This window comes from Paroedura picta, chromosome 4 (genome assembly GCF_049243985.1).
Source record: "Paroedura picta isolate Pp20150507F chromosome 4, Ppicta_v3.0, whole genome shotgun sequence".
Classification (NCBI taxonomy): Eukaryota; Metazoa; Chordata; class Lepidosauria; order Squamata; family Gekkonidae; genus Paroedura; species Paroedura picta.
In genome coordinates this window covers 137,720,588-137,746,618 of record NC_135372.1, presented here as the reverse complement: position 1 = coordinate 137,746,618, position 26,031 = coordinate 137,720,588, and the positions used below count along the sequence as shown (strand labels likewise).

The following is a 26,031-nucleotide window of genomic DNA, read 5'->3' as shown; positions in this document are numbered from 1 at the left end:
TCCATTTAAGTTTGCACCGACTGCTTCAGTGACTCCATCCAGCCACCTCATTCTCTGTCGTCCCCTTCTTCTTTTGCCCTCGATCGCTCCCAGCATCAGGCTCTTCTCCAGGGAGTCCTTCCTTCCTTCTCATGAGGTGGCCAAAGTATTGGAGTTTCATCTTCAGGATCTGGCCTTCTAAGGAGCAGGCAGGGCTGATCTCCTGTAGGACTGACCAGTTTGTTCGCCTTGCAGTCCAAGGGACTCGCAAGAGTCTTCTCCAGCACCAGAGTTCAAAAGCCTCAATTCTTTGACGCTCGGCCTTCCTTACGGTCCAACTTTCGCAGCCATACATTGCAACTGGGAATACCATAGCCTTGACTAGATGCACTTTTGTTGGCAGGGTGATGTCTCTGTTTTTTAGGATGCTCTATCTAGATTTGCCATAGCTTTCCTCCCCAGGAAGCAAGCGTCATTTAATTTCTTTGCTGCAGCCCCCATCTGCAGCAATCAGGCTAGCCAGTGTTAACCAGGGCTGATTCTGAACCTTATTTATTCCATTGAGGATCCTGCTGAATTCAGATCAATTTGAACTTGGGTCTTCCTCTATTCCCCCCCCCTCGAAACAGAAAAGTGTTCTGCACATTATAAGGGAAGCTCAGAGAGGTGGGGAGCCAAGCACAGCAGAAGCCTCTTTCTTTCTTTTCTTGAACGGGGAGGCGGGAGAGGACTGGAGATAGGAGAGGAGGGGGAATAAATCCAAGAGGAAAATCTCTGTTGAGAGAAGTTAGGGCTTCTGGAGGTTCTGCTGAGAGAAGTTAGGGCTTCCTCTTTAAGGGAAGCCTTGCAACATCAGAACCAGGAACTAACACCCTGGCCAATCAGGGCTTTTCTACAGCATTGGAGGCTTGAGGAAGCAAGTTAGTTTGAGACAAGCAGAGAGCTGCACGCTTCCTCATGCCAATTTTTCAAATATCAAGAGTTATATCTATTCCAGGATATCCCGAGGGGAAGGTAGGGTCACTCCAGATCAATCATGCTTGTTGCAGAGGGAAAATTTAAATGGCCCAAAATCAAAATGAAAATTGCATTCAGTGGAGGCGGCAGGGACTGAATCGACCTGGGATTGGAATAAAAGCTCTATGTAGATTCAGCCCAGGTCAGGGCAGGGGCTTCACACCATGGGTCAAACTAGTGGGCAAATGATACATTGGTCTGAATTGATATACTTAAAACAGTGTACGTAATTCATGGGATCTCAGAAAGAATGCAAAATGTGCAATAGGAAACTGAGTGCATTTTCCAGAGAACAATGGGTTTATTTGTGCCTTTAAAAAAAAAAGATCTAGTTTCTGGCCATCAGGACTGCAAAGATATTCTGGGAAGCATGTGGATGAAACGGCAGAAGCTAAACAGATGAGTGAATGAATGAGGTTTTCAGAGGATGGGGTTGGATATTTGTTGTCATGCATAAATCCCAATTTTCTCCCAGATCTGCAGAGCTGGAATACATCATGAGAAAGAGTATTAAAGTGGGTGTGCTTGCATCATTTATGTGCCCTTTCAGTCCACAGAGGCATCAATCTTTATTTTTAGCATGTTGTACCCCACAGATTTGGCCCTGACCTGGACAACCCAGGCAAGCTGGTCAGATCTCAGAAGCTGACTCAGCCTTGGTTATTACTTGGGTGGGAGACCTTTAAGGTAGTCCAAGGTCACTACACAGAAACAAGTAGTGCAGACCAGAGGCCCATCAGTGGCTATTAGCCACAATGTAAAGATGGAACTGCCATATAGAGGATGCCATGTAGGGCAGGGGTAGTCAACCTGTGGTCCTCCAGATGTTCATGGACTACAATTTCCATGAGCCCCTGCCAGCAAACGCTGGCAGGGGCTCGTGGGAATTGTAGTCCATGAACTTCTGGAGGATCACAGGTTGACTACCCTGATGTAGAGGATGGAGCACAGTTGTTCTCTCTGGCCCCAGAGGGACAGACCAGATCCAATGGGATAAAATTAATTCAAAAGAAATTCTGTCTAAATATCCGGAAGACGTTCTGACAGTTATAGTAGTTTCTCAGTGGAACAGGCTTCCTGGAGAGGTGGTGGGTTCTCCATCTTTGGAAATTTTTAAACAGGGGCTGGATAGCCATCTGACGGAGAGGCTGATCCTGTGAAGGCTCAAGGGGATGGCAGGTGACCGTGGATGAGCGAGAGGGTTGTGAATGTCCTACATATTGCAGGGGGTTTGACTAGATGACCCAGGAGTTCCCTTCCAACTCTATGATTCTAAATAACCATGGAACTTTGTTTTGATATATGAAACCGGCTGCAAAACGTTTATAAGCTGAGAACCGGGAAAATATACGGATCACTTCCAACTCTATGATTCTATCTCTGTCTGGACCAGTGGTATTCTGCATTCTTGAAGGGCATCAATGGGAAGATCTTGGGCGTTCTGGTTTTGCTGGTGGACCTTCTGACGGCATCTGGGTTTTGACCACTGTGTGACACAGAGTGTTGGACTGGATAGGCCATTGACCTCATCCGTCATGGCTTCACTTATGCAGTGATGCTCTATATTCTTGGTGCTCAGGGGGAAAGAGCAGGAGGGTTTATGGAATTCTGGTTCCGTTGGTGGAGTTCCTTGTGGCTCTTAGGTTTGGGCAACTGTGTGATACGCAGTGTTGGAGAGGATGGGTCACGGGCCTGATTCAGAACAGCTTCTCCTGTGCTCTTATGTACAGCAGAGGTCCATGAGTGGCTATTAGCCACAAGGTACAGATGGAACACGATCTGTGGGACATGGGTGCTCTTTCTTCGTGGTGCATGGAAGACCACAGTAATAGGTCTTCTGGAGTTCTGACCCCGCTTGTGGACCTCCTGATGGCAGCTGTATATGACACAGAATGTTGGACTGGATTGGCCAATGGCCAGATCCAATATGGCTTCTCTTATAGTTTTAATGAAGCTTGCTGGTTGGCTCTCCTGATGACACCAGGGTTTTGGCCACTGTGTTGACACAGAGTGTTGAACTAGATGGGCCAATGGCCTGATTCAACGTGGCTTCTCCTATGTTCTTAACCACTGCCTCTTGTCCCGGAAACCATAAGTCAGCCATGACTTGGTGGCACTTCCCACCCACGGATCTGAGTAAAAGGTAGTGGGTAGCATTCTTCGTTTAATACTGGGTATGTCGTCCTGGTGTGTGCATACACTGCTCATCTCCTTCCCTTCTGACTTCTTTGCTTTGTGAGATCTATCTGGGCTATTCTTTCTGCGTTGGCACAGCCAGCATCGAAATTCCAGCCCTCTTTTTCTCACTTCCATGCGCCATGCGCATGACCAATCCCTAAATCTTTTTGAAGGCAGCCAGCAGCTTGGGTGGCTCAAAGGACTCTGAACCTGCAGCGGCCCTTTTTGCTTGTAGAAAATACCTCCCACGCATCTTTCCTGTCCCCTGTACGTTCTGTACCGAATCTTAACAGTGCTCGCCCTCCCATAAGTCATCAGAGCTATTGATACTGCCACACACCTCCCACCCCGTGGTGTTCCTCATAAATCAAAAGGTGACATCACAATAGTCCCTTGATGCAATACCCTCCTTGTGACCTTTTGAAATCTGTCTGCTTTTCTCCTTTTTCATTCGGCATTGTTCGATACGATCTCTCTCTCTCTCACGCACTAGCTCATTAGAAGTTCAGGGCAATAAGCTATTGGGTGGCATTTCTGTCCATGCCTGCCATGCATTTTTTTTTGGGGGGGGGGGTTTGCAGAAGTTGCAACAATGCTCCATGCATGGATTTTTTAAAAAGAAACCTGGCCAGGTTCTATCGTTTCATAGAATCCTAGAGTTGGAAGGGGGCCATACAGGCCATCTAGTCCAACCCCCTGCTCAACGCAGGATCAGCCCAGAGCATCCTAAAGCATCCAAGAAAAGTGTCTATCCAACCTTTGCTTGAAGACTGCCAGTGAGGGGGAGCTCACCACCTCCTTAGGCAGCCTATTCCACTGCTGAACTACTCTGACTGTGATTTTTTTTTCCCTGGTATCTAGCCTATATCGTTGTACTTGTAGTTTAAACCCATTACTGCGCGTCCTTTCCTCTGCAGCCAACGGAAACGGCATCCTTGTTCACTAACTCACCAATGTTATTGTATTCAAGGAGGACTGGGAACTGAGTTCTAATCACAGCACAGCTTCTGCCTAGGCTAGGCCCGGCCTTTCTTACCTTTTTTACCATTGAGAAACCCCTGAAACATTTTTCAGGCTTCAAGAAACCCCAGAAGTAGCATGATTGTGCAGAGTATGGTTGGGAAGCAGAGCTGTGGACATGCTCACCCAGGGCCCCTCCCCTTCCAGGCCTGTTGTGAAACCCCAGGGTTTTGTGAAAGCCTGGGTTAAAGAGTGTCAGACTCTGATTTGGAGAACCGAGTTTGATTTCCCACTCCTCCTCCACATGCAGCCAGCTGGGTGACCTTGGGCCAGTCACCGTTCTCTTAGGGCTGTTCTCATAGAGCAGATCTCTTAGAGCTTTCTCAGCCCCACCTACTTCAAAAGGTAGGAAGGGAAAGATGTTTTTAAGCCGCTTTGGGTCTCCTTCAGGCAGTGAAAAGCAGAGGTATAAAAACCCACATCTCTCTTCCTTTCAATGTCCTTTGCCACTGGATTTCACTGCATGGAACATCCGAATCTACTTGCAAACCCGTCGCTGAAAGGGCATTTATTTTTGCAAATCTTCTATGTTGCATCGGTTTCAGCTGCGGCTAGCAGAAACGACACCCCCTGAAGACCAAAGCCAGGTGAAATTCCACTAGCTTGCCTTCGGCTTTGATGGCTGCCCCTAAATTTGCGGAGCCCAAGCGAAATGCGGTTGGGGGAGAACAGCTGAACAGCAAGAAGACCATTTGTCTCCGAGCCCCGGTGGGAGAGATGAGGTAGCCGACATCCCTGCTCAGCAACAAATAAGGAAAAGCACATTAAGTTCTCGTCCCTGCAGGGTTCAGAATTAATGACTTCAGGGCCGGCATGATATTGACTCAGACTGTCCCTTTACATAACAGGGTCAGGGAATATTTGTTTAGTTTCGTGCACTTGATTTTCTTTCTTGCCTTTCCGGAGCAGTTTGATTCTGTCTCAAGCAAGGGCCCGGGAATGCCGTGCCTTAAAATTAAGTTCTGCCTCGGAGCCTAAAAGCGGTTCTCGGCAGGGATAACAGATCGGCAGACTGGGGGCTTTGTGCTTTGGAGAAGTTGCTGCAGAGCTCTCTCAGCAATGAGCCCAAAAGACGGCGATATTTTTAGCCTTTTTATTTTTTAAAAAAAGAGACAGGACACCTTTTATCTGGCTAGAGTAGAATGCCTTCCTGGTGGGGAAGGGGGGCAGGAGGTTGTAACTAGGCCAACGCTGTACTTCAAAGTGATAAACCTTTGGGTTTTATCTTCCATCTCTTGCATGCATGCATGCATGCATGCATATCAAAACATTATTTATTTATTTATTTCTGGATTTATTTCCCACCTCTCCCAGCAAGCAGGCCTGTTTGGGGGGGGGGGGGTTACAGAATAAAACCCCAATTAAAACCCAGCAAAAGCCACACTCGTAACACAACATGACAGTAAAAAAATAGAACCCTCTACCATAGCGGTGTGACTATCGAAGGGGACGTCAGGGAACGGATCAGCTGGCTACGACCCATGATGTTCAGATGTTCTTCCTTAGAGAGGGCCCAAATGATCTTCTCCCTGTACCGGCCTCGACCACAAACCTGGCGGAAGAGCTCTGTCTTACAGGCCCTGCAGAATGTCGGAAGCTCCTGCAGGGCCTGCGGGTCTTCTGGGAGCTCATTCCACTAGGTAGGGGCCAGGACTGATAAGGCCCTGGCCCTGGCTCTGGCCCCTGGCCCTGGCCCTGGCCCTGGCCCTGGTTGAGACCAGGCAAACTTCTCTGGGGCCGGGAATGACCAGCAAGTTGTGGGACAGAGGACTTTTCCTTGAGCTACTTGTCAAACACTGTGCATAGTTTAGATGTGCAAAATTTAGTTCCTACTGTGTTGTTTCTTGACTTCATTTATATATTCTCTTCCTTCCAGCGGGGACTCAGAATGGCTTGTGTCATTCTCCTCTCCTTTTTATCCCCATAACAACCCTGTGAGGTAGGCTACACTGAGAGTATGTCACCCAGCAAGCTTTGCTACACTGAGAGTATGTCACCCAGCAAGCTTCCACGGGGTGTGGAGGAGACTGTACCTTGGATCTCACAAACCCTGGTCCAGGGATTCCCCATCAGGGTTCCGGGGAACCTTGGCGTTACGTGAGAGATCCCCAGGGACTAAGTGGCCTTTCTCAAAGGTTTATATGGCCGCTGATGTCACTGGATTTCACTGCATGGAACGGCCCCTGCTTCCCCTATTGATCTACAAGCCTGGTCTCTTTCTCCACAATGGAAACAGTAAATGCTCGATTGATTGATCGGCTGGCGCCCGCATCTTATTTCTGTGCTGCTTCTCTGAAGAGGCGTGTCACTGCATCAATGGTTTCTTGAATCCTAAAAAATATTTCAGGGGTTCTTCCACGTTCAAAAGGTCGAAAAAGGCTGCCCTGGGCTGATGCCCTAAGCAGTATATCGCACTGGCTTTAGAGAGCCAGTTTGGTGTAGTGGTTAGGAGTGCGGACTTCTAATCTGGCATCCCGGGTTCTATTCTGCGCTCCCCCACATGCAGCCAGCTGGGTGACCCTGGGCTCTCCACGGCACTGATAAAACTGTTCTGACCGAGCAGGAATATCAGGGCTCTCTCAGCCTCACCCACCTCACAGGGTGTCTGTTGTGGGGACAAGCCGCTTTGAGCCTCCTTCGGGTAGGGAAAAGCAGCATATAAGAACCAACTCTTCTTCTTCTTCCTTTGGGGAGAGAAAAGCGGCATATAAGAACCAACTCTTCTTCTTCTTCTTCAGTAATCTCAGGGCTCTCTGAGCCTCACCTCCCTCACAGGGTGTCTGTTGTGGGGAGAGGAAAGGGAAGGCGACTGTAAGCCGCTTTGAGCCTCCTTCGGGTAGGGAAAAGCGGCATATAAGAACCAACTCTTCTTCTTCTTCTAGATATATGTTTGTATGTATACCCAAAAGCCTACATATTAACAGGCGAGTACAATGGTTAGTTGGTTTCTAATATTACTTTTCTGCTGAAGTGCTCAATGCCATTGACAAACTTCTTACTGGTAAAGACAAAAGAAAAATCATTAAAAACCTTAAAAGCATTGCAGAACTTCCTAAAATAGCAGTGGCAATAGTATTTCCCCAAACAAGTGAAACTGGTCTTTCAAAATGGGGGGGGAGGGGAAATCACCTGCCTTTGAAATGAGACCAGGTGACAATCTACAGTAGTGGTGGATCAGGAAGTTCAGGTAGGTTATTGATCCCTTCCTGTTGGCTTGTCGAGAGAACCTCAGACCACCTGCTGTAGAACCTTAATGAAAGGAGTGGAGAAGATTTGTTTTTAGCAGGGCTTGTGTTGCCACATGGCTGTGATGTCATGTTACTTCCTGTCACCTGCTTCTGACTCCGTGGGTCCCAGATCTAGAAAATAAGGTTTGTGTGTCCAGGGAGGGAGCAGAGTGGGTTGAACCAAAGACAAATCTAATAACTGGGTCTGGAAAATTGGGAAGCAGGAGGCCAAAAGCTTTCAGAATGCAATAATCCCAGGTGAGATTTGACTCATTTTGCATGGCAAATAATAACCCCAGACTTGTTTTCCATGAATTCTTAGAGTCGAGGGGCTGTAACAAATTCTACAAAAGGAATTTTTGTTTGATTTTAAAGATGGTTTCTTTGGGTTGACCCTCCCTCCATGTTTCCATCCTGTTCAGATCTTCAGTCTAAGGCTAACAAAAAGGGGAGGGGGGGTTTGGAGAGGCTGGGGCGGGGTCCCACTCTTGCTGCGTTGCTAGAACTTTTAATGCATTTCTGCAGAAATTGGCAGGATTTGCAACAGCAGCCAAAAGCTTTGCATGCTGAGAGGGAATGAAAATGTGAAAACTGGAAAGATCGCAGGTGCCTGCCTGGCTGTTCAGCCTTCAAATGTGTTAGAGCAGGGGTAGTCAAACTGCGGCCCTCCAGATGTCCATGGACTACAATTCCCAGGAGCCCCTGCCAGCGAATGCTGGCAGGGGCTCCTGGGAATTGTAGTCCATGGACATCTGGAGGGCCGCAGTTTGACTACCCCTGTGTTAGAGTCATAGAATAACAGAGTTGGAAGGGACCTCATGGGTTATCTCGACCAACCCCCTGCCCTATGCAGGACATTCGCAACCCTATTGCTCATCCACTGTCACCTGACACCCCCTTGATCCTTCACAGAATCAGCCTCTCTGTCAGATGGCTCTCCAGCCTCTGCTTAAAAATCTCCAAAGATGGAGAACCCACCACCTCCCGAGGAAGCCTGTTCCACGGAGAAACCGCAAAGAGGAGTCTTTGGCAAGATGGGTTCCCTGGCAAAACTTAATTCCCAAGGCTTGGAGGAACACCCACAACAAGTGTGAACCTGAACTGGTGAAATGCTATGGGGAAATAATGCTTAATTTCCCTCATTGTGAAGTTTGCGGCTTTTCCCCAGAGCTGTATGGAGGTTCCTAGTCTGCAAAACGGTCCATGGTTCAGTCTTGTGACACAGAGGCCAGAGTGGGTAGCTATGTTTCCCAGGGCAAGCTGACCTTGTTCCCAAAATGCTCTGCACACAAGGGTTAGGCAGGTGTCAATATTTATGCTACACTATGTTAAAGGTCCCTGCCGTGAGGGCCTTGACACTTAAAATTCTCAGTGGAGCTGCGGGATTCTCACACATTCACATGCACCAGGGCTTGGCTGTGGTTGGGAGTAAAGCACCGGGGGAGAAGTGGAATGAAGAAGAGTTGGTTTTTATAACCTGCTTTTCTCTACCAGAGCCTCTTGTGGCGCAGAGTGGTAAGGCAGCCGCCTGAAAGCTTTGCCCATGAGGCTGGGAGTTCAATCCCAGCAGCCGGCTCAAGGTTGACTCAGCCTCCCATCCTTCCGAGGTCAGTAAAATGAGTACCCAGCTTGCTTGCTGGGGGGTAAACGGTAATGACTGGGGAAGGCACTGGCAAACCACCCCGTATTGAGTCTGCCATGAAAACGCTGGAGGGCGTCACCCCAAGGGTCAGACATGACTCGGTGCTTGCACAAGGGATACCTTTACCTTTACCTTTCTCTACCAAAAAGAGTCGCAAAGAGGCTTACAGTCGCCTTCTCTTCCCTCATAAAGAGCCAGCGTGGTTAAAAGCAGTGGATTCTGATCTGGTGAGCTGGGTTCGAATCCCCACTCCTCCACATGCAGCCAGCTTTGGGCTAGTCACAGCCCTGATAGTACTGTTCTCACAGAGCTTCGTCTACCTTACAGGGTGTCTGTTGTGGGGAGAGGAAAGGGGGAGGCGATTTGGAAGCTGCTTTGAAACTCCTGGTAGTGAAAGCAGGGTATAAAAACCAATCTTCTTCTAGTGGTTAAGAGAAGCGGCCTGGAACCTGGTTGAATTCTCCGCTCTTCCCCATTTGGCCAGCTGGGTGACCTTGGAACAATCACAGTTCTCTCGGGGTTCTCTCAGCCCCACCTAATTCACAGGGTGTCTGTCGTAGGGAGAGGTAAGGTAGGCCATCGTAAGCCAATGGAGACTTTGGGTAGTAAAAAGCAAGGTTTAGAACCTGGCTCCAGCTCTCTTTCTCTCAAGCTTCACTACGCAAGACTTATTAACCACTTAACAAGACTTATTAACCACTGTGTGAATTGCTTCCTCCCTGCCATTCACCTTGGAGCAAAGTTCACTATAAATGTGATATGTTCTCGCCACACGTTTGCTAGAAGCCTGCGGAGAACTGGAAGGAAGGGCACATGTGAGAAACATTTTGACATGTCTTCAGGCTGAGCATTTCCCCCAAACTGGCTCCACATCAACTTCACAAACACCTCGCAATCCAAGTGTCAACAGCAGTAAATTCCCCCTTCGAAGGAGGGAGCGTTTTTTAAAGCGATGACCACAGTTTCCATGAGGTCAGCAGCTGCAGGCCTGAAGTGCCCCCTGTTTATCTACAAATATGGAGATCCTTAGCCTATAAAAAGCCGGTGGTTAAAATGTCATTCGAAAATCTAAACATTTACTTATTACCCATAAAAAAAAGATATAGACTTTTACCCCATAAACTCAAACAAGACTGTTCCTCACTATGTGACGCTTGAAAAGAAGAAGAGTTCTTCTTTTCAAGCGTCACATAGTGAGGAACAGTCTTGTTTGAAAGCTTTTATACTCCGCTTTTCACTTACCAAAAGCATCTCAAAGCGGCTTACAGTCGCCTTCCCTTCCTCTCCCCACAACAGACACCCTGTGGGATAGGTAGAGCTGAGAGAGCTCTGACAGAACAGCTCTAACAGGACTGTGACTGGCGTTAGGTCACAAGGCTTCCAACTGCCTTCCATTCCTCTCCCCACAACAGGCACCCTGTGAGGGAGTTGGGGCTGTGAGTGCTCTGAGAAAACAGCTCTAAGAGAACTGTGACTAACCCATGATCACCCAGCTGGTTGCATGCAGTGGGATATCAAACCCAGTTCTCCGGATTAGAAGCCATCGCTCCTAACCACTATATCAAGCTGGTGTAGAGGCCTCCGTTCGACAAGAGGCATACAGGTTACTCATTATGTAAAGAAACTGGATTACAAGGTGAAGGGCAATAAAAGCCTTTCAGTTGCAATAAATGCAGGCAATACCTACAATTATCTTAGCGGTGGACTATAATCCTGTTCCATTATAAAAACACATTCCTGGGCTGTTAGGTCTCCTCTCTTATTAAAAATGCCCTTCTGTAAAGTTTATTATTTATTTATTTGATTTTTATACCACCCTCCCCTACGGCTCAGGGCAGTTCACCTAAAAGTTTGCAGGGGTAATACATAGAACAGTTTAAACAAATAACACAGCCATAAATAACATGTCAACAATACAACAGGGGCTTCAAATAGAACAACAACCTTACAGATTCCTACTGTTATGGTGGTCAGTCCTTAGTCTGACAAAGAGTGCTTGCCCTCGAAAGCTCACGCCTTGCGTAAATCTTTGTGTTGGTCTTAAAGGTGCTAATGGACTCCGATTTTGTTGTGCTACTTCAGACCAACACGGCTACGCATTTGAATCTGCCAGTCCCGAGCCCGGCTTGTGGCGGGCTATGTCCCGGCTAAAACCCCATTAAAACAATACAAGGACATAAAAGGACATAAAAGAACATAAAAGTCGTACAACAAAAAAAACAGAACAAAACAAAACATGGTGGTAGTACTAATCTCCCACCACACCCCCAGTAAAATACTAATAAAGGGAGTGGGAAGAGAAGGCCATAGATAACACATGGCCTAAAAAGGTTGTCACTTGGAGGAGGGCAGGATGCTGTTTCTGCTGGCTGCAGAGGAGACGACACGCAGTAATGGGTTTAAACTTCAAGTACAACGATATAGGCTAGATATCAGGAAAAAGGTTTTCACAGTCAGAGTAGTTCAGCAGTGGAATAGGCTGCCTAAGGAGGTGGTGAGCTCCCCCTCACTGGCAGTCTTCAAGCAAAGGTTGGATACACACTTTTCTTGGATGCTTTAGGATGCTCTGGGCTGATCCTGCGTTGAGCAGGGGGTTGGACTAGATGGCCTGTATGGCCCCTTCCAACTCTATGATTCTATGATTCTATGATTCTAAATGCTCCCTAAAACCGGGGGCGCCCCAATCAGATCTTCCTCACTGCCCCGGCCTCAACCATAAACCTGGCGGAAGAGCTCCGTTTTTCTAGAGCTCCGGATTCCCAGCCCGGAGGTCCGCAGACCCCTGGAGGTCCGTGGGAGCTCTAGAGGGGGTGTCTGCAACCTTCCCCCTCCTGACTTAATAGCTAAGGAACTGGTCACTTCCGCTGCTCCCCCGGCCAAGGATGAGGAAGTTCTCTTGTGATTTCTGAGCCTGAAAGGGGGGTGCACAGCCTTCATATTACTCCCCCCTTAAACCACCTCCTGTCTCCCCCTCCCGTCCTCCTCAAACCCGCCTGTTAACACAGGTGGGGATTTCCCCTCCAGTGACATGCCACTTCCGGGGGTATGGTGTGGGCCAGCTGACATCACTCCCAGGGCTTCCGGAAGCCTGGGAAAGGATAAAAAACTTGGGAACGTCTGTTCTAATTCCTTGTCTCGCGGTCTCCTTTTCGGTTGACGATGGAGCCCAAGGAACCGAAAATCTGGAACCGTTTCGGTCTCTTCATCGTCGGCCTTGACGTTGCGTCACTCCCCGGGAGTCATTGCTCCCGTCTTCTTGATCTGTAATCCGGCTTCATCCTTTCTCAGTCGTTGCTTCAGGTCTTCCGCCTGTCACATTTCTCCTGCATCACTCCTTGCATCTCGCTGGCCACCAGCCAAGAGGTCCTGCCCCAAAGCCCGGTGGTTATGGGTGGAGGCGTACAAACCGCCAGCAATCCGTAACAAGATGGAACAGAGATAAAAATAGCTTCTGCTTAATTGGGTGCTGCTATTAGGGCAGTGACTCAGCTGTTGAGGAAACTGAGGGCATCTTGGGAGCATTGGGTGGTAGAGCTTCCAATCCCCTCTCTGCCAGAAGGCTCCCAGGATGGCCAGCTTTGGCCTGTTCTTGGGCTGACTCTACTCACAGGGTTACTATGAGGAGTGCGTTACTCTCTCCACAACCGGGTTAGTGTCCCCACAACAACACCCTGTGAGGGAGGTGACGCTGAGAGAGCCTTGAGATTACAGAAGAAGAAGAGTTGGTCCTTATATGCCGCTTTACTCTACTGGAAGGAGTCTCAAAGCGGCTTACAGTCACCTTCCCTTTCCTCTCCCCACAATAGACATCCTGTGAGGGAGGGGAAGCTGAGAGAGAAGAAGTACTGTTGGTTCTTATATGCCACTTTTCTCTACCCGAAGGAGTCTTAAAGCGGCTTCCAATTGCCTTCCCTTCCTCTCCCCACAACAGACAGCCTGTGAGGTGGGTGAGGCTGAAAGAGCCCTGAGATTACTGAAGAAGAAGAAGAGTTGGTTTTTATATGCTGCTTTTCTCTACCCAAAGGAGTCTCAAAGTGGCTTGCATTTGCCTTCCTCTCCCCATAACAGACACCCTGTGAGGTGGGTGAGGCTGAGAGAGCTTTAAGAGAACTGTGACTAGCCCAAGGTCACCCAGCTGGCTGTATTTGGAGGAGGAGTGGGGGATCAAACCTGGGCTCACCAGGACCGTTTATGCACTGGAGGTTTCATGCCGGGCTACAGGCTGGAGTTTTAGTTGTGGCAGATTGCCCCACCTCTTCCTGCACCCACATGAGGGAGCATTTGGCCTGGTGCGCCTCATCTGCCCTTGATTTGTGCTCCTGCATGAGAACTGGGGCAGTGAAGTTCCCAGTGCATAAATGGTTCAGGTGAGAGCCACCACTCTTAGCCACTACACAAAGCTGGTGTATATAGGGAGACAGTACTTTAGCTGTAAATTAGCACCATGAAGATATTGTGCGTAAGCCTGCAATGGAAAGCAAGACTCAGCAAAAATGCACACACCCTGGTTCTGTGAGTGCAAATCTATCGCTGGGTTGTCTGTATCTCCTTCCGGAAAGGCATAGTTGGTTGGCTCCCCCCCCCCCACCAACATGGCACTCTGCCTGCATTTGCCAACTATGCCAACGCGTTCTGTTTCCTCAAATTGTCCGTTCTGCAATGCACTTCCTACGGTCTTATGCATGAGTGCTTTCTCAGCAGCTGGAGTGCTTAAAAACGCTGAATACACGTTCTGGTCTCTGGTCTTGAAAAATTCAGAACCGTGGGGATTTTGGGGGCTTTAAAAAAAAAGAAAAATGAATAAACCACGCAAGAACAAAGCCGCACACCTGAGCCTTACAGCAAAATGCCCAGTGCCTGAATAAGACCGCAGGGGAGCTCTCTGTGCTCAAATACCTTGAGCGATATCAGCCACCCAGATCTGCCTAATTGCTCACCACAAGCAGAAGGAAGAGGCAGATGAGCTGGTGGTAGATAAAGAGGCCTGCAAGCTAAGGATAGTTCTTTTCCCTGGCATTGCCCATTTATCTCGGAGCATAGGGGTGAGGAAGGGGAGCCTGTCCCAGCTGGTAACCAACAGTGTCTGTAGAACTGGCATGGCGTGTTGTGTCCTCCTCGTTTCCCACCGACAGCAATCTACCGAGAACTTTCCCATGACCTCTGGGGGGTCAGATGCTGGCAATTTTGAGACTCGTGGATTTAAAAAGGAAAATGTTGATTCTTGCTCTGCATCTGGTTGTGATCTAATCGTTTGCAATGGTGATCAAAATAGAAGAAGAAGGAGGAAAAGAAGAAGGAGGAGAAGAAGAAGAAGAGTTGGTTCTTATGCACAGAGCTCTGCACCTGCGTGCGGCCGCTAGAGATGCATAACGTCTGAAATGGTATAGTCCAGCGATAGCTATGCCACCCCGCTGGCCCTGTGAATGAGTTTCATAATGTTGCAGGGAGCAATTGACTTTGTGATGCTGTTTGTGTGCATTGCCAGGTTAGGGCTTATCTGTAGTGGGAGTCCATGACCCTTTTTCAGCCCTTTAGGAATCCCAACATAGGATGGTGGGTGCAACCACAAAATGGTTGCCACAGGAGGCAGAGCCAGCTGCGAAACATCGGTCAGTTCAGTTATGCACCACTCTAATAGTAGGTCTTCAACATTCTGTTTAACAGGATGCATTCTTAGAAGAACATGCTCTTTTTTCTTCAATACCCACCGCTTACCGTCACTCATGAGAGCCAGTTTGGTGTAGCGGTTCAGAGTGCGGACTTCTAATCTGGCAAGCCGGGTTTGATTCTGCACTCTCCAACATGCAGCTCACCACAGCCCTGATAAAGCTGTTCCGACCGAGCAGTAATATCAGGGCTCTCTCAGCCTTACCTCCCTCACAGGGTGTCTGTGGGGAGAGGAAAGGGAAAGCGACTGTAAGCCGCTTTGAGACTCCTTCAGGTAGAGAAAAGCCGCATATAAGAACCAACCCTTCTTCTTCTTCAGTAATCTCAGGGCTCTCTCAGCCTCCCCTCCCTCACAGGGTGTCTGTTGTGGGGAGAGGAAAGGGAAGGTGATTTTAGGCCCTTTTGAGACTCCTTTGGGTAGAGAAAAGCGGCATATAAGAACCAACTCCTCTTCAGTAATCTCAGGGCTCTCTCAGCCTCACCTCCCTCACAGGGTGTCTGTTGTGGGGAGTGGAAAGGGAAGGCAACTGTAAGCCGCTTTGAGACTCCTTCAGGTAGAGAAAAGCGGCATATAAGAACCAACTCTTCTTCTTCAGTAATATCAGGGCTCTCTCAGCCTCACCTCCCTCACAGGGTGTCTGTGGTGGGGAGAGGAAAGGGAAGGTGATTTTAGGCCCTTTTGAGACTCCTTCGGGTAGAGAAAAGCGGCATATAAGAACCAACTCTTCTTCTTCTTCTTACTCTTCACCCAGAGAAGATCCTTGGACTCTGTTGGCAGCTCCTGTCAAAACAACATATTTTAGAGATCTGCCTAGTTCATTTTATTAATGTTTTTAAATGGGAGGCCCTGTAATTTCACGTTTTGAATTCATATCGCAGTGCCAAAACTGAAATTCACAGGCTGCGGACATAAAGTTCCTGGAGGCATTTTTTCTTTAAGGCTCCTCGATTTTAGAAGCCTCTTTTAGTACGTCTCCCAGCGCTCCTTTGCTGCTATTCATCTACGGCTTAAAGTCGTATTCTTCATGACGTTTGACATTTATCCCCACTGTACAGCGTGCCGTTAAATTTCACGAGCAAAGGCTTCATTACGGAGATGGCTTTCTGTTTCACGGAATAAAACCCCTTATGCTTTTAGGGCTTTGCTTGCCAGAACTGCAGAGCTATGACCGTGATATACGGATACCCTCACCTGATATTTTAATTAATTTATACCCCTCTATCCTTCCCCTCTTGCCTGGTTCACACGGGTCCTCCAATAGCTGCTGGTGAAGTTTACACCAGTCTCAACTTTTGAACCATTGAGAAACCCATGGAACATTCTTCAGGCTTCTAGACCCTCCAGAAGTGGGGCGATCGTGCAGAATATAGTTGGGACGCATGGATGTGTACGTGCCCCCCCCCGGAGCCCCTCCCCTTTCCCCCCTCCAGACCCTTCATTGGCCTTTGGTGGGGGTGGGGGGGGTCAACAGGACTGTATATGATTATATAACCTGGTAAACTAACAAGAAAAAGAAGAGTTGGTTCTTATATGCCGCTTTTCTCTACCCGAAGGAGTCTCAAAGCGGCTTACAGTCGCCTTCCCTTTCCTCTCCCCACAACAGACACCCTGTGAGGGAGGCAAGGCTGAGAGAGCCCTGATATTACTGAAGAAGAAGAAGAGTTGGTTCTTATATGCCACTTTTTTCTACCCAAAGGAGTCTCAAAGTGGCTTACAGTCGCCTTCCCTTTCCTCTCCCCACAACAGACACCCTGTGAGGTGGGTGAGGCTGAGAGAGCCCTGATATCCCTGCTCGGTCAGAACAGTTTTATCAGTGCCGTGGCGAGCCCAAGGTCACCCAGCTGGCTGCATGTGGGGGAGTGCAGAATTGAACCCAGCATGCCAGATTAGAAGTCCGCACTCCTTACCACTACACCAAACTAAAATATTTTTAAAATGAACTCCCACCATTTTGGGAAACCCTACCAGGGCCGTGAAAAAAAACCCAGGGTTTTATGAGACCCTGGTTGAGAAATCCTGGTTTAAATGAGCTGTGTTATTGCCTTATCTAAATTTCTGTTGTAGTGGGATTTGCCAGCTTTTACAGAGGGTATTTCTTGGGATTATAGGGTGCCACCTTGCAAAGGGGGGCGGGAAAGGCTTATATTGGAGTATATCTTAATTCTTTTGACTGTTGTGTGTAAAGTTGCAGCCCATTTACGATGACCTCAGCGGTCCCAGTGTACACACCCATCTGAGGCCCCTCCCCTTCCCACCCCATCCAGTCCCATGATTGGCCATTTGGGGGAGGCGAGATCAACAAGACCATACACGGTCATATCACACGATAAATGTTTAACAAATTCAAAATATATATTAAAAATTAATTAACTCCTACCCAACCAGGAAATCCTTCCTGGGCCTTCAAGAACCCCCCGGTTGAAAAGCCTGCTCTGCTGGAATACCGTCCTTCTTGCGGCAAAAAATCCTAGTTTTGCCAGCCTCTGCTCTGCTTGCTTCGAACCCGCTAAGAGCTTTGGGTAGGAGCCGGAGCAGACATCTGATCTCCTGTACGTGACCCGGCGAGAGGAAATCTCCGATTTCACATGCTAACAAGGCTCGCCGGAGTCTTGATTTTGTAACCTGCTACCCTCAGCCCGTTAAAACGTCACTCTTCATTGTGTCTTGCCAAGGCAGTAGAAGCAGAGATAATGCCTAAGTGGGGCAAAGCCTTGAAATTTCTGCTGTCACGTTAATGTGCTTTTATCAGTATTAAATTGGGCACTCGGGCTGTCAGGCCGGGGAAGGAGGGTGTGTATCGCCAAACAGAAGTTGTATTTTTTTTTTCCAAAGCAGAGCAAGAAAACACTGCAGCTATGTCCCAAGGAAAGAATGATTCTCTAAAGCAGGATCACTGTTGGCTGGAATCAAGGATGCTTTTGAGGTTTTCGGGGCTGGAGGCTTAAATTTGAATACGGAAGGAGGGGGGGCTTAGTGACCTTCTAGAATTCTCCAGGATTCTGGAAGAACCGGAATTATGTTACCTGGGTGGAGATCCTAATAGCTTCTCTTGAAATGCTGAAGCAAGAAGGATTCAGGGCAAGGTGTTTTGACCGAACAGTAATATCAGGGGTTTCTCAGCCTCACCTCCCTCGCAGGGGGTCTGTTGTGGGGAGAGGAAAGGGAAGGCGAATATAAGCTACTTTGAGACTCCTTCGGGTAGAGAAAAGCGGCTTATAAGAACCAACTTTTCTTCTTCAGTATTAACAGGGCTCTCTCAGCCTCATCTCTCTCACAGGGTGTCTGTTGTGGGGAGAGGAAGGGAAGGCAGCTTTGAGACTCCTTCAGGTAGAGAAAAGAGGCATCTAAGAACCGACTTTTCTTCTTCTTCAGTAATATCAGGGCTCTCTCAGCCTCCCCTCCCTCACAGGGTGTCTGTTGTGGGGAGAGGAAAGGGAAGGCGACTGTAAGTCACTTTGAGACTCCTTCAGTTAGAGAAAAGTGGCATATAAGAACCAACTCTTCTTCTTCTTCAGTAATCTCAGGGCTCTCTCAGCCTCCCCTCCCTCACAGGGTGTCTGTTGTGGGGAGAGGAAGGGAAGGCAATTGTAAGCCACTTTGAGCCTCCTTCTGGTACAGAAAAGCGGCATTGAAGAACCAACACTTCTTCTTCTTCATATGATCAATTAGGATAAATTGGTAGATTTATGTTTTGAACTGAGGGTTAGCAAAGGTCGGTCTTGTCATTAAAAAGAAGCAACAAGAACAAATAGTTTATTTAGAACATTTTTATGCTGCAGTGTGAATCAGTCCCTAAAGCAGAGGTCCCCCATCTGGTGCCCACGGTCATTGTGGGGCCGACTGATACCTTCCTGGGTGCCCACCAAGTGTTTTTAGAAAGAGGGCAGGGACAAATGAGGCTTCTGCCCAGTATGGTTTCTGAGTGACCCTTCGAGATTTGATTAATGGTGCCGATTTTTGAAAACATTGCTTCGTCAGCTGCTGCCACCACAGCACAAGTCACAGTTCTCTCAGAGCTCTCTCAGCCTCACCCACCTCACAGGGTGTCTGTTATGGGGGGAGGAAAGGTCAGGCGACTGTAAGCCGCTTTGAGACTCCTTCAGGTAGTAAAAAGTGGGATACAAAAAAACACCCAGTTCTTCTTATAGAACCTGTAAAGTACCACCTTCACGTCAATCTGTAGCGTACCTTGAACGATGCCTTGGAAATTGCAGAGGTGATGTAATAACATTCCCAGGAGCTGTAGACAAGATCTTCAGTGTCTCCTGTAGCTCCCCTTTCTTAACCACGGCCAGAAGCAAAATGAAAGAAACCCCATTGACTTCGGTTGCATAATTTTATGAAGGTCAGAATTCAGCTTCCCTTGGCTCTGAATCTATTTGTCGAGAGCAGAGTTGATGTGGTTCTTTTTCTTTTTATTAGCATTGAGTACACACACAGCCATGGCAGCAGGGATCCAGTGTCAGTCTCATGGCAAGGAATAAGAAGCCGGTGGAGAAGCCAAGCCAAGTTGAAAGCCTGCTTGAGTATCTGCTTGATCAACAGAGTCCTGACTCCCTGTTGCTTCTCTTTGGCCTGAATGCAGCTGGGAGAGCACAGAGAGGCAGTCATTTGAGAAACCCACTGTAGGTTGTTTGCCACGACTGAAGAAAGATGGAGAGAAACTGGAGTGTGTCCAGAGGAGGGCTGTGAAGATGGTGAGGGGTTTGGAGACCAAGACGTATGAGGAAAGGTTGGGGGAGCTTGGCCTGTTTTGCCTGGAGAGGAGATGACTGAGAGGGGATCTGATAACCATCTTCAAGTATTTAAAAGGGTGCCATGTAGAGGATGGAGCAGAGTTCTCTCTTGCCCCGGAGGGACAGACCAAAACCAATGGGATGAAATTAATGCAAAAGAAATTCCGTCTAAACATCCGGAAGAAGTTCCTGACAGTTAGAGCGGTTCCTCAGTGGAACAGGCTTCCTTAGCAGGTGGGACTTCTTTGGAAGTTTTGAAGCAGAGGCTAGAATCATGTGACAGAAATGCTGATTTTATCAATTTAGGCAGGTGGGCAGGAAGGGATGTGCCAGTGTTTGTCTCTTGTGGCTCTTCCCTTGCATATCCAGGGAATTGCTGATCACCACTGTGGGATGGTGGGTGAATTCCCCGCAGGCCACGCAGGATTCTGGAGATTTTTGGTGGTGGTGGGGATCACTTGAGCATGAAATTGAGGTCACTGTGGATAGGCAGGTAGTTGTGAGTTCCTGAGTTGTGAGTTCCTGCATTGTGCAGAGGGTTGGACTAGATGACTCTTCCAACTCCCTGATTCCATGATCCTAACCACCATTTTCCGCTTTGACCATAAGATACAACTGTTTCTGGTTCTGCAACCAAATTCTGCTATCGATTCAATATTTTCATTGATGGAAGAAACTGCGAGCAGTTTTTGAATTATTTGATGTTTATTGTAGTTAGCATTTACTGCTGCACTATTTCTCTTTCACTCTTGCTCTCTGTTTCTTCTTTTGTTATATTAAATCTCTTTGAGCTCTGGCTTCCGCATAGGGGCTCTGGGAATAGGTGAATTTTTGACTTACCTGGGCCAATCATCTCTCCATGGTCCACTGGCTTCCTTACCCATCAGTTCATTTCCTCTTCCTGCTGGACGCCTGACTACTTCTGTGGATTGGCCTAGTCTTTCTGCTTTTAAGGACCAGGTCTACTTCCGAGCCACTGTGGCCCTTGGCTGAGACTAGCTCTTGTAGGTCTTTATTCTATAATATTGTCACCAGAGCCACGCCGGAATTTGTGCTTTTTAATCTGCCGCTCAGCCAAAAGTGGGTCATTGGAATTGGAAAGCATTCAAATGACGTACGACTTCAACAAAAATATCCCATGGGGAGGCATTCTTGGCATCAAAGGAGATTGGGAGGGGGGGAACCCACAATAAAAAATCAGGTTATGAATTAAATGAATTTAAAAAATCCACATTCATAGATAGAATCCTAGTGTGGGAAGGGCCATAAAGGCCACCTAGACCAGCCCCTCTCAGTGCAGGATCAGCCTCAAGCATCCAGGAGAAGGATCTATCCAGCCGCTGCTTGAAGACCACCAGTGAGGGGGAGTTCTCCATCTCCTTAGGAAGCCCATTCCACTGCTGAACTAGACTCCTAGAATCCTAGAGTGGGAAGGGGCCATAGAGGCCACCTAGTCCCACCCCCTGCTCAGTGCAGGAGCAGCCTCAAGCATCCAGGAGAAGGATCTGTCCAGCCGCTGCTTGAAGACCGCCAGTGAGGGAGCTCCCCACCTCCTTAGGCAGCCCATCCCACTGCTGAACTAGAATCATAGAATCCTAGAGTGGGAAGGGGCCATGCAGGCCATCTAGTCCCACCCCCTGCTCAGTGCAGGATCAGCCTCAAGCATCCAGGAGAAGGATCTGTCCAGCCGCTGCTTGAAGACCGCCAGTGAGGGGGAGCTCCCCACCTCCTTAGGCACCCCCTTCCACTGCTGAACTAGACTCCTAGAATCCTAGAGTGGGAAGGGGCCATGCAGGCCATCTAGTCCCACCCCCTGCTCACTGCAGGACCAGCCTCAAGCATCCAGGAGAAAGATCTGTCCAGCCACTGCTTGAATTTAGCTTGCTCCCTTTCCTCTCCACTCTTAAACCTTCACCAAACCCCCAAACACTCCCCAAATCCCAGTCAATTTTCATGTCTCCCAGAATTTCTGGAGTACTTTTATCATTTTGGTTGACCAGAAGCCAACCTGAAAGAGCTGTTTCTGGGTTTAACTGAGAATCATCGAATCCTAGAGTGGGAAGGGGCCATGCAGGCCATCTAGTCCAACCCCCTGCTCAATGCAGGCTCCGCCTAATGCAGGGGTAGTCAAACTGTGGCCCTCCAGATGTTCATGGAATACAATTCCATTTACAATCTGGAGGGCCGTAGTTCCACTACCCCTGGCCTAAAGAAGGATCTGTCCAGCCACTGCTTAAAGATGGCCAGTGAGGGGGAGCTCCCCACCTCCTTAGGCAGCCCCTTCCACTGCTGAACTAGACTCTTAGAATCCTAGTGGGAAGGGGCCATGCAGGCCATCTAGTCCCACCCCCTGCTCAATGCAGGATCAGCCTCAAGTATCCAGGAGAAGGATCTCTCCAGCCGCTGCTTGAAGTTGGCCAGTGAGGGGGAGCTCCCCACCTCCTTAGGCAGCCCCTTCCACTGCTGAACTAGACTCCTGGAATCCTAGAGTGGGAAGGGCCATCCAGGCCATCTAGTCCCACCCCCTGCTCAGTGCAGGATCACCCCAAAGCATCCAGGAGAAGGATCTGTCCAGCCCCTGCTTGAAGAGGGACAGTGAGGGGGAGCTCCCCACCTCCTTAGGCAGCTGATTAGGTTAGTTTTAAAGTAATGAAATTGTGAGTTAATAATTTGTAGTTGTCCTTGCAAACTTCTTGGGATGCCTGTAAGGGTTTGTTTGACCTGGGCTGTGTTCCAGAAATAAATGAAATGGATGACAATATTGACCAACATAATGAGATGGCAATTTCATGGATCACTGGGTAGCGTTCGGTAGAATCAAATATCTCCTTTAGGCTGAGGCTCCAGAATATAGATCACAAAGAAAACTACTCCTAATAGAATTGTGCTTGTGTGTTAAGTACGGTCATGTCGTTTCCGATTCATGGCAACCTTAAGTTAGCAATTGATACCTCCTGCGGTTAAGGCTTGTTCAGGTCTTGTAAACCAGGGGTAGTCAACCTGTGGTCCTCCAGATATTTATGGACTACAATTCCCATGAGCCCCTGCTAGCAAACTCATGGGAATTGTAGTCCATGAACATCTGGAGGACCACAGGTTGACTTCCCCAGTTGTAAACTGATGACAACATCAGGGGGAAGCCTCAGTCTCTATGCCAGGGATGGCCAAATGGTGGCTCTCCAGATGTCAGTGGACTACAATGACCATGAGCCCCTGCCAGCATGGTACAGGCAGGGGCTTATGGTTATTGTAGTCCATCCGAAGAGTCACAGCTTCACCACCCCTCCTCTATGCCCTGTTGTTGGCCGTACTGGTTGGCCACTGTGTGAGACATGATGGTGGACTAGACGGACCATTGGGCTGATCCAGCAGGGCTCTTCAGATGTTCTTAGGATCTGATTATCAGATTTTTATTTTTATTTTGCTGATAACAAAGATGGGCTACACGATATGTCATTATTATTTTTTTTTTACCCTGTAAGCAGAGTTCGGGGGTATCTGCCTTTGCCCGAAGTAAATTAAAAAGCCCAACAGAAGCTAAATAACATCTTTTATCAAGACCTGCCCCAATACCCCAAGATAGTTCTGCACACTCTTGTTCTGCATTATCTATTTTAAAACACTGGCCACCCCTTGCAGGACTTGAAGCAGCTGGCAGTACAGATATTAATATGGCCTTTGTGCTTGGATTGTATTTGCCATGCTTCGTTTTCTTTAAACCACAGGCTGTTTTGTGGGCAGCAGGGGCTGTGAGGTTGAATCGAACAATTAGCCGACCAATTCATCAGGACGAGCGTGTTTTGACTGGTGAGAATGAGAGTTAGGGACACCTTTGTTCTTGGCGTCTTTCAGAAGAAACTCCATGTCAGGTGACCTATAGCTGGTGAGCTTGATGGGAAATACTCCCATCATCTTCGGTGGTCTCTGGAGCTCATTTCTGACCTTTGAACTTCTTCCGGGGCTTAAAGCAACGTTGAGGGAAGGGGAGCCTATCTGTGGAATGTTGTTTTTAATCCTCTCCTTCCTCCAAGGCAAGGGTAGTCAACCTGTGGTCCTCCAGATGTTCATGGACTACAATTCTCATGAGCCCCTGCCAGCATTTGCTGGCAGGGGCTCATAGGAATTGTAGTCCATGAACATCTGGAGGACCACAGGTTGACTACCCCTGCTCCAAGGAGCTCCTTGCAAGAGCATACCTTGCTCTTTCTACCATTTCCTTCTCAGAACAATTTAGAGGTCATTTTAGCGGAATGACAGTGAGTAACCGGGCTTCATTCAACAAGCTTCTTGGCAGAACAGGGGTCTGAACCCAGGGGTCTCAGACCCTAGCCCGGCACTGTAAGCCCTATAATTCGGGCTGCCAACCACCAGGGGGTGGTTGGAGAACTCCTGGGATTTCAGCCGCAGGCTACAGAGGTCAGTTCCCCTGGGGAGAATGGCTGTTTTGGACAGTGGACTCCGGGACATTGCACCCCACTGAAAACCCTGTTCTCTCCGAGCTCCATTCCTAAATCTCCAAGTGTTTCCCAACCTGAATCTGGCAACTTTGCCCGCCCCGACCCCCATCCCTCAGTGGTGGATAGCCCAAGCTAGCCCGATCTTATAAGATCACGGAAGCTGAGCAGGATGGTCCCCAACTAGTATTTGGTTAGAAGATCTCCAAGGAATGCTCAGGTCATGCTTCAGAGCCAGGCAATGGCAAAACACCCCTGAAAACCACACAGGATCTCTGTGAGTGAGGTCTGATGAGGGCACTTTTGAAGAACATCTGGAATAGGATTCAAGGAGTTGTCAGGTTTAGTCCCTGAGGAATAACACCCTGCAAACTCCCCAAAGTGATAAATAGTATTCGTCTTCCACGGCTGTATACTTTACCATTTATTCCCAAAGAGCAAGGCTGCTCCCAGTGGGGTGGTCGGTCTGTCATGCAGTTGGGAGAGAAGAACAAATGTAGCAGCTTTACAAGGTGAAGGTAAAGGTATCCCCTGTGCAAGCACCGGGTCATGTCTGACTCTTGGGGTGACGCCCTCTAGCGTTTTCATGGCAGACTCAATACGGGGTGGTTTGCCAGTGCCTTCCCCAGTCATTACTGTTTACCCCCCAGCAATCCAGGTACTCATTTTACCGACCTCGGAAGGATGGAAGGCTGAGTCAACCTTGAGCCGGCTGCTGGGGTTGAACTCCCAGCCTCATGGGCAGAGCTTCAGACTGCATATCTGCTGCCTTGTTGCTCAGCGCCACAAGAGGCTCATAAGATACGGGTTCTCAAAAACCGGATCACAGGTTTGTAAGGAGTTGTGCAGAGCAGTGATTTATCTCAGATGGTGCAAAACTGCTCTTTTGATATGCTTGCTCCGGAGAGCAATTGGGTAGAATTTCATAGGCTAGGTCAGAAGCTGTCATTCTCAAGTGACATTCAGGATTTGTGACTTAGAAGGCCATTTACTTTTTTTTTTTAATGCCCGTCCCTAAATATGCAATCATAAGACTGCACAGCTAGCAATCTTATTGCATGCTTGTGCCACTTTGGTTCACTTCTGCGGTGGGAAGAAGGGAAACAGGCTACCCCTTGATCCCTGTGTAGCTTTGCAGCTTGAAATTCGGCCATCTGTTTTTGACTTATTGGCATTTTAAAGGAGACAGGACATACCCTTTAAAAAAATACACTTTCCATTTGAAAAACGATCCAGCAGGAACTTTGTTTTGAATAGTAAAAATGAAAGTTAATGGGTTTAACTGTACCTCTTCCCTGCACAGCCTAGAGGCAAATTGAGGCTTCACTTGCTGGCAGTTGGCATTGTACAAATGGAAAACAATGGCTCAAACTCCACTGTTTGAGCCTGGCTGATTCTCTCAAAAGCTAATGTTTAAGAGATGAGACCAGGCTGTCTCCCCTCTCTTTGCTTCCATCAAATTCTGCCTTTTGAATCAGGAGTTCTTGATGTTAGGTAGAAGAGCATTCAAAATGTGATTATCTGCCTGCAGTCTGAATTGGTGTAGTCCATTCTACCAATTCATCCCTGCCTCATTCTCTTGCACGCGCAAATATAACCATGTACGAGTTTTTCACTTGTATGTGATCCGGGCTGATTCTGCACTTACTTTGTTTTTTTCCGTTGTGGATCCTGCTGAATTCGCATCGATTTGAACTCGTGTCTTCCTCTATCCCCCCCCCAATTGAAATAGAAAGTGTTCTGCACTTGATTGAGGAAGCTCAGTGGGGAGGGGAGCCAAGCGCAGCAGGAGTCTCTTTTCTTGAACAGGGGAGGGGGACAAGGGTTGGAGACAGCAGAGGAGGGGGAAATAAGGCAAATATCTTCTGGGAAGAAGTTAGGGCTTCTGGAGCGTAGTCACTTTAAGACAAGCCTTGCAACCAGGAATCAGAAAGTCTTTGAACTGACGCCCTGGCCAATCAGGGAAGACTGATTTGCTAAGAGGCACAAAGCAGGAATCTGCACACTTACTGATGGCAGTTTTTCAAATATCGAAGCTTATATCCACTTCTGGATATCGCGGGGGGAAGGTAAGGTCACTCCAGATCAATTATGCATGTTGCAGAGGAAA

At 48.3% G+C, this 26,031-nt stretch overlaps 1 protein-coding gene across 6 annotated transcripts in view; it reads left to right on the top strand.

Moving 5' to 3' along the window:
- The window catches only part of CABLES2 (Cdk5 and Abl enzyme substrate 2), a 62,960-nt gene that overhangs the window by 8,448 nt on the left and 28,481 nt on the right, over positions 1-26,031 (top strand). The gene's annotated exons all lie outside the window — the stretch shown is intronic.